Genomic DNA, 16,729 nt, shown 5'->3' on the forward strand with positions numbered 1-16,729 from the left:
CGGCTGTCTTTCTATATAGTTTCCCAGTCACATTGGCGGGCTCAGTTGGGATACGTAAGCACGCGCAGCGCATCTCGATCACGTTGCACCGCGTGCTCGCGTGGACAGTCGGTACCGTACGTGACAGTGTCGAAAAGTCGAGGCGACTCTTTCTGTCAGATCTCTCGAATTCTTGTGCACATTCGGAGATACGTGTCCATCGGCGAAGGAAACTCTGTCCAACCTTCGCAAGTGCAGTCCATCTCGCGCTCTTGGTCATTTCTCGGCGGGACTTTCCTGTTCGGGGAGATTTTTCGAGTGACGTTTTCAAAGTACCCGCTCACAGATGACGCAACGTGTACCTAACGGAGGCTTCTACGACACGATTGTCGAGGATCACAGTTACACGATGTTCTCGATGTATCCTCCGACCTCGAATCTCTATGAGCCATGGCAGCTGACTAAAGAGGAGAAGGCTATGGTAAGAGAATATTTTTTTTTTTTTTTTTTTTTAAATATCGATGGTTTTAGCGGTGCGACTGATAGAGCGTGTCTGGTTCTCTGTCGTTGAATATTCTAATTTCGAAGCGTGCCACAGCGTGGCGAGACGACTGGTAGCGTTTCCTCGAATCGATATGAACGAAACGTCGATTGTGCGCACGCTGTCCAGGTGTCACGGTCGAAGGTCGGTCGATATTCGAGACTGGTACCCGTGAACTTGGCCGTAGTTCGTGGGGGAGTAGTTTAGTTCCGATTACATAGAGGGAATTGATTTATTGTCATTTCGTTGGGGTTAATAGTAGCTGTTCTGCGATAGGATTTCCGGTAGACTCTAACGATAGATAGGTAGATAGAACTTTTATTCAGTTACAGAAATACAAAGGACTCCTCTCTATACAATTCTTATATTTTCAATCTATGCTTAATACAATATATGCATGAGGTAAAATAACTAAAAATTAGATTCACTCATACATGGAAAATAATAATATACATAAGTCTCTCTGATAATTATAACTTTCCATAAACTGGACGATATAAAATCTGTACCTCAGATTTAGAGTAACCCAAGTTCATTTTTTTCGAAATTAAGTTTTTTTTATAGAATCTTATTGCTTTTTCTTCATTTTAGTAGAATAATAGGAATTTAGTTAAGTTACAAGTGTAGGAAATTTAGTAGTATAAACTGCTTCAAATACTATGCTAAGAAATAGGTAATCGCATTTGTTTTTCGGCTCTTCTGAAAAATAATAGAAATGGACTTGGGTTAGTCTGGCTCTCGGGTATAGAAATATAACATATAAACGAAAACTAAACTTTTAGTCTAATTCATCTATGAATATGCAAACCTAGTAGTGAATTCAAACGAATTTTTTGGTTTTTCGTTTCGAAGGACTTGAGCATGAGAGGCGATATTGAAAGTGGTGATTGAAAATTGAGCAAACAGAGAGGGTGTTAGATAGTGATAGTGCGCACAATTGAGCTGTACATACATGTATAATAATTGAGGTCGCGTTGGCGGTGACGTCTTCGCTCAAACTTCTAAGAAACATCGTTATCGTGTTAAACCCTTAATCTTCTCACCTATCGAATTTTTAGATTTATCTCACGCTTTGATTTCTCTGAATTCAGTTTCGTTTTTAAAAACACTTGTTAGAGTTTGGGATATTAAAATTGAAATTAAAATTTATGAGAAAGTCTTTGCTAATTTAGGGTTAATAATCTTATTGATAGAAGATAAAATATAGTTGTTTATGGTTATTTTGATTTATTTAACCAGAATGTATTTTCTGGTTATAATCTCGTCGCTATATCCTTTATTTGTTGGAATCACTTTCTCACTTTCTTTCGATCTCACTTCTGCAGCGATAGAAGTGAGTTATTGACATCTAAATTAATCAGGGATATTTTCTTTTTCCCATAAATCCTTTACTTGTACAGAATCTCGAGTTTGCAGCAAGTAAATATTGTACTTCTAATTGTGTTTGGAAAAACTTATTAAGCTTTTCTTATTTGGTTCGTAAAAAACAAGTTTATGTACAATAGATAGCTCTTCGGGGAAAGTATTGTTAAACTCCATGAGAGTGTTCTGTTTACTTATCGAAGTTTCGAGTCAATCGCATTTTCCCTTCACAGAATAGAGGAAACTCTTGAAAGCCTGTGTTTATTACAGGCCATTACATAAGTGGTTTTACGTTGCTTCGAAGGTAGCAGACTTTCGACGACTCAAAGTCATTAAGCCTCTACATTCTCGCGAATCTCGTTTTGGCTTTTAGCTAAATGACTTCTGACGTTACTTGCTGCAAGATAAGCTTCAATTCGACGAATTATGCCCGTATAATGACCACAAGAAATTGCTAAAACTATTCTATTGCAAGAAATTATTTTATTTCGTATTTCATAGAGTATCAGGACTTCGAAGTATGTACCTCAATTATAGTTATTATACAGATTAAAATAATTAAAGGATCCTAGGGCTTCTAATTTTTCTATAAGGATTTTTGCCTCTTAATACATTTTATTAATTTGTCTATCATTTTGAGTAAAAACTATTAAGAGCATGCCACATTTTTCGTTCGTCGTGGGTGGTTTACACCTCTCAATAATCCACAAGTGTTGATTCAATTGTTTGGAGCAGAACGAGTCATTGAACTGGGCGGTTCGCGAAATGCCTTCACCCTGCGAAATTCAAGAATTCTTTGTGCACGCGATACCGAAGAAAAACAGTTAAATCTGACAGGAAGCCTGGAGTTAACGCTCGTTAACCCACCAATTAGAGGGTTTAGTTAAACGAAGGCAGGGTTAAGTTTAGCGGGAGCAATATGTACAGGTCATAAGGCAAGAGGTGTCATCCTGCCTCTTGGCCTCCGGAGCACCATAAGGAAGACTCTTCATTTTCTTTGTCTTACGTTCTTCTCACAGTACAATGTGGAAATCTACATATGCATGGGTGGTCTTCAATGTTCCAAGGGATAATCTTATTTTTCCTGTCTGACTCTTTTTATCTGTATTCATACGTTGGATGTTATTTTTCCATTGGAATTAATTCTATTTCTTTCAAAGTGTAAAAAAGTGCTATAAAAAAAAAGTTACAAAGTGTAATAGGTTGTATAAACATGAAGAATACTGTCAGATGTTTCTGTTAGGAGTGATAAATTATTCCACGCAATGAAGCGAAAGAAGTAAGCGACTTGATAGTCATGAAAAATAGGAAAAAAGTTAGGATAGTTCGTACACAAAGTGTATTTTAAAATTTGTTTAAAGAATCTGACAATATTGTACGTTTTTCCCTAATTCAAGTAACGAGTTCTTGAATGAATACTGCATTTAAAAACCAATTAGTATTTCTTTCATACCCAGCTATTTTCGCGAAAGATCCGCTAAAAATCCTTCACAGTATCCTGCTTCCGGTTTCCGCGGAAAATTTGCATCTGCATCGACGCAGTCGCTGGAAGACCAACACCCTCCGTGATTTGCATAAAACGCGTAATGATAGTTATCTACTTTTATTTTCGCGAGACTTACCTCAGCCGAAGCATGTACCGTGTACGCGCGCACCCAAGATGGATGAGTCATTGAGCGTAGTTTTGCCCAGCGATTTATGAATGAAAATCCACGCACGTGTCGCGTGCGCAGGTTGCCGTCGCGACACGCGAGATTGCTCGCCATTATTATTCGCGACGCCTCGTAAACATGTCGATTACGCGTTGCTCTCCCGTGAGACACGCCAGAATACCGAGAAAATACCGAGGAGCCACGATCGCGTGTGTACGTAACTGCATTCGATGACTGTCATAACTAGATCCGCGGCTCGTTCATTTTTTTTTCTTCGCCTCCGAGAAACATTCGGAGTTCCTCGAACAGTGAGCAATCCACATCCGGTGTCACGCGAGTTAATTAAGTGTTTTCCTTATTGAGGCGTGCTGTTACTGGTTATCGTGTTAAAGGTTACGATTTCACTTTTTGTTGAATCATGATTCAGTATTACCATGGTAATTTCATGTCTAAGATGAATTTCAAGGATAGAATTGAACGTGGTAATACAAATTTTCTTTTCATTTTTACGAACCATTTGAGTTAGGATTCTTTCAAAATTTAGGCGCGAAAATTCAAATACAGTAAAACCTCCTATAACACGGTACTCTCATAACGCCTAATATTATAGTCTTGATAATGTGTACACTTTTATGGTTGAATTTAATGGGGAATTCCCCTCTTTTCATGCACGCACGTCGTCATCACGGTTCGAATTATTATTATTTACGCTAATTCTGAGTTTCTTATAACGCGGTACGAATTAATCGCGTTATAGGAGGGTTGACTGTAGTACAGCTGATCGGGGGAGTCCTGCGCTGTTGGCACATGCGCATCGTCAATCGGACGAATGGAATCACACGAAACTTTACGATTGGTTCTACAAATTTTTGACTGTACTTATAGTACAGTCAATCCCACTACAATCCCAATGTACAATCCCACTAAACCTCACTTAAGAAACCTTTTTAGATCTCTTCTTCAGATAATACAGTTATTACCTGAACTCTCCTAATTGCCAATCCTCTTCACTAAGCCCTCCACCCCTTTTCTCGTCCACGACCATCAACAATATCGCTTCTAATCATGAAGTTTGCAATTTACACGGGAATGTAGATTCGCCGAACGATCGTTAGCAACTGGTATACCTTGCGTTCCTCGCGTTGTAGAGAGATCTCGAGAATCGAGGAATCTAATCGACGCAAGGATTATACGATCGTATTTTTCTGCAGCGCGCAGATAAAAGGAATCGCGGAATTGCGAAATCGGCTTTAATACGTGGCTGCACAGAGACGTTTCACAATGGAAATCCTTTCGTACGGACGAATTATTGCGAATTGGTCAGGCTAAGCTCGCCGCCCTCGAGAGACTATATGGCTTCTACGAGCGCTAAAGATCGGCTTTTTTCTGGTCGTTCGTGTGGATAGTCGAGGCTGGTAATCCGGTGTAGTCGACCTCGAAAGGAGGTCGATTCCACGGAAAGATATCTTGCGTACGAGTGACGTCAATACGTTAACACTTTCCCCTCGAGAATGCCTCGAACCGCTGGCGAACCTCTTCGGCTTTACGCTTTCGTAGGATCCTGCTTTGCCTCCTCGACGATCGACTGCTGGGGATTTTCCCCTTGGCCGATTGCGACATCTGACCACTCTACGCAACTTTTTGAGGCTCTTACAGGAGATACAGTAGAACACTTTCAATTAACGATGGGAAATTTTGAAGAGACTTTTTAGTAAATGAGATTCATTTTTTAATAGGAAGTAATTTATTGTGAATACTTTTTTATGGTTTTCTGAACTATTCTGTGAATTCATAATTACGCTCGCTAATTTTGGTATTTTAATACTTCATTGTTGTAAGCTCGTTGTTACAGTTACTATATTGTGAAATTATTTAGAGCATTCAAGTTGTGCTTGTTATACACTGTCACATTTTTGGTAAAATTGAGTTGGACTATCAGTATAAGTTGGTTTCAAAATCCTGAGCCTGTAATGAGGACTCAAACACTGTATTCTTTTATTTGAGGTCACGTGCTGCTTTATACTGCACAAACTAATTATTGGTAATGAGTCATGAGTTCATACTGAACAATGACTTCACTATAGATAATAATTAGTAGGTCGATAGAAAAATATTTATTCTCTAATTTTCTACATATTGCTCAAGGCTTGTCACTGTTGGTCTTCCAAAAACATTTTATATTTCTATAATATTTTGAATCCTACTCTGCGTATATTTATAGAATTCCACATTTTTTATTTCCCACCTTTTTTAAAGAATCGTCGCTAATATCCAGAAAAATACTGGCAGAGTCAGAACTTGATAAACGACAGTGTTTTATCTAAATTATCGTAGCCAACCAGGGCGAGTTTCCTCAATCCAAGGACAAGCGTAGTCGATAGCGCGCATACAACGTACTCTTACGCGGGAACACAGTGGTGTTGGTTCTTGTCCGGTCAGAGAAACTGACAAACTCAGTTTCAGCATTATCTCTTCAAAGATCCAAACGTTATGGCAAACACGTTCACATGCGTATGCAGCTCCCAGCTCTGATACCCTAACAAATTCGTAGTATTAACATTCCTCGAAGTCGATCCACGACCGAGGCTCCTCGCGCGAGTCAATATTTTCCACGTCACGAAACGTTCCTCATGAAAAATATTTAACGTTCTATCATATCTCTGCCACGTGAATTCAAAAGAGAGTGTATTCGAGGGCTCACACAATCAGCCCAGCTCGTTCGTCTTACGAACCCCCCTGACCATTCGAAATTGATTTCCGGGGGTCACTGGTTAAAGAGGACTCGTCTCTTCATTCAGACTGATGCATTCTTCTCGGTGAAGGTGCTCGAGAAACGAGGTATCAGGTCCACGAGGCGGTGGCATGTCCCTCTGGTGATTCGAATTCAAAGAAGTCCTCCTCCGAGATGGCGTGATAAAGTGCTCCAGCTATTCAGGGTGACGTTTCGCCCCTATGAAAGGGGACTGCTCGTTTCAGGGGTCATGGAACCCTGCGTGGGCCCTTTCTTTTCGACCGACGCCGATACGTGGGACGTACGTGTTTAATTTCGTGAAACTGTTATTCCTGTGGCCCTCCGTGTCTCGCAGCTGGACCACAAAGGGCGTCATGAACCGTGCCGAGGTATTAGACGTGCTTCATTGTCGTCTAATGTATTCGAGATTGTACTAGGGTCCAAATTATGCTTCTGTTCAGGGTGGTACGGAAGCTTGGAGGAGAGTCTTGTGTGTATGAGCAGTCTTCATAATTCGATTTGATTTGGGGTTTGGAGGAACGCTTCAAGATGAAATCTTTGATAACTTATTTGGTAATGGGGTCGATAATTGTGATGCTAGTAGAGAATGGTAGTCGAGGGATTTATTGCGAAGTGATTTTGGATTTTTTGGTAACTGGTAATTTGACTTTTTAGTCTAGAGGTACCCAAGTGATTAGAATTTTTGCTTCAAAATTTTGTATATTAATTGTTTAGCTTTTTAAGATCCCATTTTCTGAAATTTTCTGTCATTTTTTCTTCCCCTTTATCGAGAGGTACTAAACAATCTAAAAAATATCTGTAGCATCTACAAAAGTCTTTAAGGTTAGCAGAATTCCTCTCCATGTGCGGTATAATTCTACCACAGTGTAATACATACCCCTTTTAGAATTCAAATAACGTCTACCTGCTGCATTCCATTACCCACTAAAAAAGAACCGGAAGCAGAGCATTACCCAGGTCCATCCGAATTCTAAAGGCCCCCGATAATTCATCCTCCGCTGAAGAATCTTAATAACACGTTCCAACATGATATTCCTCGGTTTGCACAAAGAAAAAACGAAGTGGAACAGTGTAGTCCTCCGACGTCACCTTGGTTCGTCATTCATCGCGACCTCGGTCGCTTGCTGGTATCCCTAAAGGAAAAGCAAGGTATCGCGTGTTAGATTGGAACTGTTGCGCAGAAAGCAGCGGACGGATGGAACAGGAGAAAGGGGAAACGAAGAGAAAGAAGCGCGTGCGTGTGCGAGAGGACTTGGTCGCATTATGTACACGATTATGTAGGTATTCTCATATCGGAGTAGCTGCCGAAGTGCAACCAGTCGGAAATGCCTGCGCGATTGCGTCACCGGCCAGGAATTCACGGACCGTTCTGCCCTCCGGAGCGTTTTCTTTTACGCCTGTGTTCTTTTTTTCCCTCCTACCTTCCTCATCCTTCGTCCTTAACGTCCTCACCTTGCACGTGCCACCATGACCGCTGGCTCAAACGAGTGAATGGCGCGCGGTCAGGCTCGTGGTGTGCATATTTTGCATAAGTGAAGTGGAAAATGGTACATATTCTGCATAAGTGAAGTAGAAAATGGACCGTTTGAGGGGACAGCAGTCGAATATTCAGAAATTGGGTGGCTGTAAGGCAAAAGATGTAACTAATATTTTGAAAAAAATTGAAACAAAAACTCTGGTGCCTTTACTTAGGCACCAGTTTCCAATTTGAATTAAGTCGAATCTGAGTAGAATACGAGTAGAATAGTATTTGAGTAGAATCTGTGAATTGAGAATAGCACTAGATTGAAGGAGCTTGTCTCTTAAAAAATCGAAAATGTGAGATATAAGTCTGTGTTAGAGAATTGATGGTAAATGAATGATTTGATATATACTACCTATTTTGGTTTTTGTAATAGGCACACCCATCTGTTCTAACAAAGTGATGCAAATGGATGGTCCACTGTTCTGTTAATTAAAAAAGTTGGAAGCACAGGAGGTACGAGAGTGGCTAGAGTTGAGATTTGGATTATATTACCATCGACATAAATCATTGTCATTTATTTTCGTTATTACTGTTCCATGTTACTATTTGTCAATTAGAGGGAGTTCCAAGTTGATTGATAGGTCAACGCACGCATACATAGTGCTCAAAGCGGTTAGCTTATGATTGAGTTACTCCATGCTTAAATAACTTCATGTTATGTGGATTGTTACGAATATTACTGTAATAAATAATGCAGTATCTCTGTCCTTGTTTGTGGTGTTTAGCTCGATTTCCAAGATTTCTTGGAAACTACACAAACCCGCTGATTATACTAAATAGTGTATTAACCTTATCATTAACAGGTACGATTAACCTTTGTGACTGATTTTTCCTCTTTTTTACGTGAGCGCGAATTGCCTTCTTTGCATTCGAATTATGCATAACTATAGTGCACTTGTATAAAATCTGCAATCGTGTAATAGTTAAGGTCACAAAGTAGAGGAAGTAATAGGATAGTAACCTAGGTATTGTACAGGTATTATGCTATAATATTCACTGCATAAATATTGATGCAGCATTTAACACATAAAAAAAGATATTTCAACCTCAAATTTAAAAAAAAAAAAAAGTGTACTGAAAATGTTATAGTTGCAGAATGAATTTACATGAAATTAACTTAATGACCGACTAGTACTATCTGTAAGGATTACTCTACTAGTTTGTAAAGTGTAGCAGTCAAAGTACAAGTTTCGATCAAAGTGAATCGCATACCCAAGGATCTAATTACTCAAGGCTCGAGTTGCAAACAGAATGCATTACACTAGGGCAGCCTTGTGGTTATCGAGCGATATCTCGCGTGTTCTCAAACCATTTTTTTGCTAAATCATTCGAATTGTGATTTAACTGCTGCGTTAGGAGGTTTAACAACGACATTAGAGAGCTGTTTTTTAACGATGAATAAAACAGTCTTGGAAACTGGAAAATACAATTTTCGATTAACTTCCCATAAACTGGGTGACAAATCAAAAAAATTAGATTTTGACGATTTTAAATTGAAGAAGAAGTTCGTGAACGTTTTGCCACTAAGCCACAATTACGCAAGGCTCGAAGTTTTCCAAAGACGATTAATATAATTGCAGTGCTTTATAGTAAAGACTGGCAATTACGTATCGCGAATTGTACGCCAATAAATCCGAGTTAATCGATCATTCCTCGGTGAAAAGTAGTTGATTAAACACTCTCAAGGTTAACCATTGGTTTCGTAACACTTCATAGTTTTGCGTCACGAAACAATGGTTACCACAGATCTCGTCTGAAACAAAAATGAAATTGTATATATTTATTTTGTAATAGATTTCTACTAGAGATTCTGTGCTATGGTTTCCACGTGAAAAAGGCTTTCACAAGAAATCAAAAGCACTGGAGTCAAGTGCGAGGATAGGATCTTCACAAAACTTTGGGGTCTCTGGAAAATGTTATCCAAGATCTATCGTTCCCATATGGGCAACTCGTGAGATACAGAGCACACTTGGGGTACTTAAAAGGGTCGATTACAAAAGGTGTTTTGTGGTGCACACTTGAGAACGTAGCTTGATCCTTAACAACCTTGGTGCTATCCATTCCCATACCTTGATTTCCCTTTTCTTCTTCAAAGTCCAGTCTATAGCTACACTCCATTACACAAAAATTCCAATATCTTAATCAAGTTATCCTCAATCATATAAATCTAATCTGTATCATAAGAATAACCACTCTCAACCTTCACTTAATCCTTTCCGACACCATATATAAAATTAAATATTTCCTTCAACAATCATCTCTAGACACTTGCAAAATTTCTGCTCCTTTTTATCTTCAATAAATAAATTCACTTGCTTCTCGATGAAACAGCATCACAGCGTTTCAAAGGATGCTCAAATCAACCTTAAAAAGGAGTTCCATTTTTCTTTTTATCGAGAATCAACAATAGAACTGACCTACAAGGAGCTTTCGAAACGGACCTTGGCGCGGCGGATACATCTAGGCTGTGGCGTGAAACGAGGACAGGGCCGTGACGTGCAGGGAATTTCCAAAATTACACGGGGGGAAGCCCCGTTCTCCTTCGAGTCGTTCACCTCCGCGATCGTGAACCGCCCGCGTCGCCACTCTGTTCTCCGCGTTCGATGCTAAAAACGGTCGCCCAGAGCCACTCTGTCCCTTATCTGTGTCCCTTTATCGAGTACTGACAGCCCAGTCTCCCCTGATGCTTCAAGCGTTATGAGCTTGACGTACGGTGTCTGACGTATTTCCACAAGAAGTAAACGCTCCTACTGTTGGCTACGCTCATCAAGCCCACATTTCTGCCTTGTCATGGTGGAAACAAACAAAATGACCACGCATAGGACATCGTCAAGAGTCGCGCAGGACCTCTAGACGAAAAATTGGCGCCCAGTTTTTGGGCTCGATTGTTCTCAGTCGCGAGGTTAGGGTAGATCGTTTTCACTTTCAGAGACAATGGGAAGTGGAATGAGGGTTCTGTTTGTTTGAGGAACGAAGAGTAGTTGTTTCTTCAGTAGCGAAGGCGGCGTGCGACCGACAACGGGGCACTGTTCTCAATGGTAATCGTTAATCGAGGCTCAGGAAAGGCCAGACTTCAATTAAGAGCCCTAGATGCGGTCTGAAGAGGCTGCCGCGTCGAACGGTTTAAATGGGATATGAAAGAAGAGCTACCAGTAGTGACTCTAGTTCGCGTTGAGCCCTTTCACGGTTTACGACCCTTATTTTCTTCCTTTTGCTTCTGTGAATAGTCGAGGATAGTCGGTGCACTGTGCGTTTAACTACCGTCTGACTGACTTACGGCAGCCTGTTTAACCTCTGCTTCGGGAAAAGGGAAAAAGTTCTTATATGACCTATAAAATTGAGTACCCTATGCGTGGTGTATAGAAATTTCAATTTTTCTGGTTTGAGTGGCCATGGTGGATCGACATTCTCTATCGTGGATTATTAAGCAATTCAATCACCGTATAATTTTGCTTTACTTCGATAATTATTCTCAATGTCTGAAATTCTTAAAGCATTTGGAACGTTGTTGATCTTTGGCAATGAAGATTGCGTAACAATATTCATATTTGAAGACTGAACTAAAATTCGCGTAGTTCCATTAGATGGGTGAGACTTTGTTTATAATTCAGATACGTCTTCTATCATAGATATAATCAATGTTTTGTGAAATATCAAGTGTTTCAAAACTCACGAATTTATAAAATCTTTCAAGAGGGTTCCAGCATTTCTCAACATCTGTAGCTGAAACAAAAATAGCTATTTCAGAGGAATCGATTAAGATACAAATGTAGCAGCTCCACTGGAAAAAGATGTGTAAAGAATACTTTACTAGGAATAAAAAATTTCCTTGTTCGTCTGGATTTCTCACAATTTCTCCCCACCTCTACACTTTATATTCTACATATCGAATTTTTTGAATCTCTATTCTCTTAGCAATAACTCTCAAAGCAATGAAATCTGACTTGAATATACGATATTAATTTTCTAGAGGAAGGAAGCAGGAATTTGCATGACGCAACGACACGTGCTCAATTTCGAATTTCCTGGTACAATGATTCTGTGACTTCGTAGTGTCGAACCCAATGAGTCATTCCTAGTTGGCGCCTAGCGATCAAATACCACTGAAACGAGAAACGAGCATGCAAAACGCGTTGCATTTATGAACTTGTGAGGTTGTTTTTTTGTGTCTGACGAGCAGCAACGTTCGATCGAAGGGTATCGCTTGATAACAGCATCTGACGTCTCGAAGACAAAGCGATATCACATTCCTTTTGTTTTAATTACAAAAATCACTAGACAGCAAAGTTAGATACTTCCGTGTTTGATAAGGACGCAGAGATACTCTTGCAGGGCACAATACTTATAACTACGCAAAATAACTGCAGAAAGTCTATGTTATTATTACGCTGCTTTACTTCATGACAGAAGTAGCCTCACAGATTATCTATTGCATCACATCAGCAGGTGGCCCCCTCCACTTTGGATATCATTAAATTACGTCACATTAATTGAGTCGTTGACCTTTGTGGTTCGAGTAGTTGCTTTTTAGGTTAGGTTGTGTAAGAAAGTAAAATCTACTATCATGACAACGATACATATATCCTAAAAATGATACACATATTTTGTGTAATTATATTTAACAAGAGAGTCTGAGAACAACGTAAGAGTGCTTCAAGTATTGAAATTTTTAAATCGAACGTAGTATCGATAGTGGAGACATCTACATGCGCCTTACTCGGAAATGCCTAACATTCCAGCGTGATTTCATTTCCGCGAACGCCCGAAAAAATGTTTCGAGCCCGATGCCTTCGTACGTGAAGAGGTTCTTTCGATCTCCCCTTTCACTCTCGTCGAAAGTGGCTCCTCGACGTGTTTCGGTGGTCGAATGAAGTCATCTCTTATCCCGGGGCTAATGCAACCTTCCCTCGTGCCCGATCCCGATCTTTTTCTGTTTCGCCGTTTAATCCACCGAGGATTCTTCGCTGCTCGCGCCGAGACTGTGTCCTCTCGAGAAAGGAGTCGAGCGTGGCCGAAGATAGCCGAAGCTGCGAGGCCGAGTCCGAGGAGCGACCATGTGGTGATAGCGCGATGACAGAAGCACTGTCAGTGTCACTGCGACTGCCGTCGAGCGCGGTCGTCCATCGAAATTTCTTTTTTTTCTCCTTATCTTTTTTTCCTTCGAATTCCGCGAACGCACGTTCCTCGTCCACGTTCCGCGGGAATCTTTGACAACTGAAATTCGACGAACTCGCGAGGTACGCTCGGTAAACAGTTTCCACGGACGGAAGTCGGTTTAAATTGGGTCGACTATAAGACGCGGTCGATAGTTTTTCGTGAACAGGCACGAGGTCGTGGGGCAACGGTTCGAGGTGAGTCGAGGCTATAAAATCATCTCCATTTTTGGTACGCGCGAATGGATGGCATTACTGGCGACGTACAGCTGCAAACTTTTCGCGGCCGTCATTGTTATCGCATTGTTGCATAAAATTATCGTTCACGGCGCGTTTGTGCAGTCGTTGATAAACATTCTCGCGGATAAACAACGGGAAACGAAGTCGCGAACGACGGGATTCTCTGTGGCTGTGCATGTCGAAACAAAGACGGCAGTTCTGTTTTCTTTTCTAGCCAAGCGTCGTTATCTTGTTCTCGAACCGATAGGCGATGCCCATGGTTTTTGTTTTCCTTTTCGGTGGCTGCACTTTAGACCCGTCACTGTTCGCTTCATACACGTGCCTCTTCCCACGTACAATGCTCACGTATAGACGATACGTGATCTTCTACAAACCGACCGTGAGGGATCGATTAGACGAGTCTTCGAACCTTGACGTTTGACACGATAAAATTCCAGGAAACAATGTAGATGTTTTTCTTTCGAGCGAAGTAAAAATTGCCCGACGTTAACTAGATAATTCTCTGATTGTAGTTTAATCTTGAGTGTTATCGTATTACAGATATTGCGCTACGATAACTTAATGCAATTGTCAAAGTCCTATATGTGCTATATGTGGGGGTGTAAAATATCATATGATCGGGAGTTTTTTTTTCTTATTAAGACTATACTATAGTTGGCAACTATATTGATAGAATCTTAATATTGTTGCTGTAGATTGCAACTATATTTTGTATGTGACCTGGTAATATTGTAACCCAGAAACAAGGCAGTACAGTTGACAAGTATAACACCATAGCCAACGACTATACCTGTATAGTTGATAATCGTACGTGAATAGCCCACGACTATACCTGCATAGTTGACAATCATACACGAGTAACCGACAACTATAAACATATAGTCGACGCTATATAGTTGGCGACTATATTAACCAGCTATATTAGTATAGTTGGTAATTGTGATCGCATAGTTGTCAACTATAGTATAGCTTCAATAAAAACTCTAACAATTACGATAGAACACTTAACAATTATAGGTCATCGTGTTTACTCTGTGATATATTCTTGTATGACTACACTGTGATACACATTCCATACGTATAGTAAAATTGAAGACTAACTTGTTGCACGACAGAACTACTATATTTCTACAAGTACCTATTCGATGCACTGTTTTTTTCCAGACGAAACCTGTTATGTATATACTCAGCTCGGAGAAGGAAAATATAACTCATTTCGTGCTGAATATTTTTCGACGGTTGACGCCTCCAATGAGCCGCGCGATATACGCGAAAAGGGGGTCGTCCTACATTTTGCTATCTTTTCGATAGGAATCCCGTATCGCATAGAAAATGAACTTGCACGTTATGTAATTGCAGTTGGTGGCATGTCCCGTTCGCGTGCTATGGTGAAAAGCGTAACAAACGGGGAAAGTTGTGCGCGCGCGAGCCGATCGCTGCCTGTTATCGTGTTTACATTCTTTGTTCTTTGTCTGGGGCTGGTGTTCATCGGCATGTTTGCGCCAGATCGCGGTTTCGTGCTCGCTTCAACCTTCGTGCGTTGTCGGTTGGGAACACAGTTCTTGCCCGAATGCACGGGCAAACAGATTTTTATGAGCTTTTCATTAAGCCCCGTTTCAATTCGAGCGACTACGTTCTTTCTCCTTATTTCGATTGCTGGAAGCTTCCATCTTATTCGAGATAATCCATCGACAGGCACAATTTTTGTCTATGTAATTGTTTTGCTTTTGCAATTGTTGCATTATCGGACGCAAGCCGTTGCATGGAATGGGACGACTCGGACTAAACGGATGATGCAATCTGTAATCAGAAGTTCTAATGGGGACCGAGTAGAACTTTCACCGTGGATTACTTTTCTAGACAGGATTTTTAACACAGACTGGATGCAAGTTCTGGAGTGTTAACAGCAGATTTTGTACAGATGTACCGTTTGCGTTAATTAATATGCTCAGCAGAAAGATAACTCCAGTCTTCATCGCAAAGTTTGCGTAAACCGCGCATAGTATTACTATTGTTTTCCTATCGAGTCCGCGATTGAAAAACCGCGAAGCGAGCAGAATAAATGATTACGAAATTATTCCGCTATTAAGTTTTCCGCTTCTAAAGAGGATCGAACAAAGAAGATTATAATTCGAGACGAGTCCCCGAGCAGAGTTTCCTAACCTCTATGCGGAATTAATCTTCCTTCAATATTCTTGACCTGTTCCTGTGGAATTTCAATCTTTACGCTCGAATATCTTCGTCATTCTCCAGCAAGGTGCAAGACAGAGAAATATCATTTCAGAATATTTTATTCAAAAGCGTCTATGATATAAAAAAGAACCGAAAGGAAAGACTTCAAGGTTAATTGCCACGTTGTCTCAAATCCGCTGCTGCTAAAAGTCAACGTCCAATTCTTTTTATACCAGAGCGCCAACGAACTCTAATTATCGCTCAGTCGGCGCTGAAAATACTAAACTGTGTTAACAGAGCGACACCAGTCAGAAATCGAACAGGATTTTTACGGTCGACGGGCGCGCGCCATTTTTTGTCCTTCCGTTCAGAGAAACGCTTCCTTTGTTATCCAAGGTCTATGCGACCGGCTGTCGTCGCCATCGCGCGCATATTTTTTTCTCTCGTTTCGTACTGCGATAGTGCTCTTGGTTAGCGCGACGACGACGTAATTGCGTTATTATTTACCGCTCGTAATAGTAACCGTCCACGAAACGACCACGCAGAAACGGAAAACACGTCCGCGCGTGGCAATAAAGCGTGTTACCGCCAGAGACCGTGTGACCGTCGGCCCATCAGCGCGGAATTAAAACGAGATTAGAAATTGGAGCGCATTCTGGGTCGTATCGCAAAGATTACATACACGCTGAACTATTTCAGATAATTGCATGCCTCTCGTCGCGTTCGAGTTACCATGTATATTCTATCCCATTTACGTCCTCCATGTTCGCTGATCAGCCAATGGAAAGGTAGTAGTAAAAAAGAGGGAGGGTAATAAGGGATTAGAAAAACAATTAGCCTGAAATCGTTAGGCATAGTCTCTCAGAGGAGTCGTGTAGGAAGGAATAATTGTTATGGAAAATACCAATAGCTATCGATCCTCGACTAATCGTTCCTCGAGTCGTGTCCTTGAATCTTGCCCACCTAGTCGAGGTTCGGTGATTTCGGCCTGACATTCAGCGCCCTCTGCGAAAAGGTTTTCGTGGAAAAATCGTGGCCCCGCCTTAATTGTGTTCCCCCGACCTCAGGACAAGACGGGACCTCGTCTCGCGTCGAATCGTCGCATAATTAGTCGATGGAGACGACCCCAATTGTGCTCGGCGGAAAAAAGACGGATCTGAATTTAGAACGGATTCCAGAGATCGGGTGCGTCCATCGACGCTTACCTTGTACCGGTTTTACGGTCGATCTTTATTTCACGTTACGTAAGCCAAAATTATCTGCGCGGCGGATCGATATCGTTGGTCGGTAATAGTCGATGCTAATGAATTCCTGATTGAGCGATCTATGGGCGCGCTCGTGTGCCACTCCGCG

At 41.0% G+C, this 16,729-nt stretch overlaps 1 protein-coding gene and 1 long non-coding RNA gene across 2 annotated transcripts in view; both read left to right on the plus strand.

The window, feature by feature from the left end:
• The window catches only part of LOC143179926 (transcription factor kayak, isoforms A/B/F-like), a 35,914-nt gene that overhangs the window by 6,650 nt on the left and 12,535 nt on the right, over nt 1-16,729 (plus strand). The gene's annotated exons all lie outside the window — the stretch shown is intronic.
• LOC143179928 (uncharacterized) lies at nt 60-2,862 on the plus strand. The gene is made up of 2 exons (XR_013002047.1): nt 60-460; nt 2,618-2,862. It is a non-coding gene; the product is annotated as an uncharacterized LOC143179928 (long non-coding RNA).

This window comes from Calliopsis andreniformis, chromosome 5, assembly GCF_051401765.1.
Source record: "Calliopsis andreniformis isolate RMS-2024a chromosome 5, iyCalAndr_principal, whole genome shotgun sequence".
NCBI lineage: Eukaryota > Metazoa > Arthropoda > Insecta > Hymenoptera > Andrenidae > Calliopsis > Calliopsis andreniformis.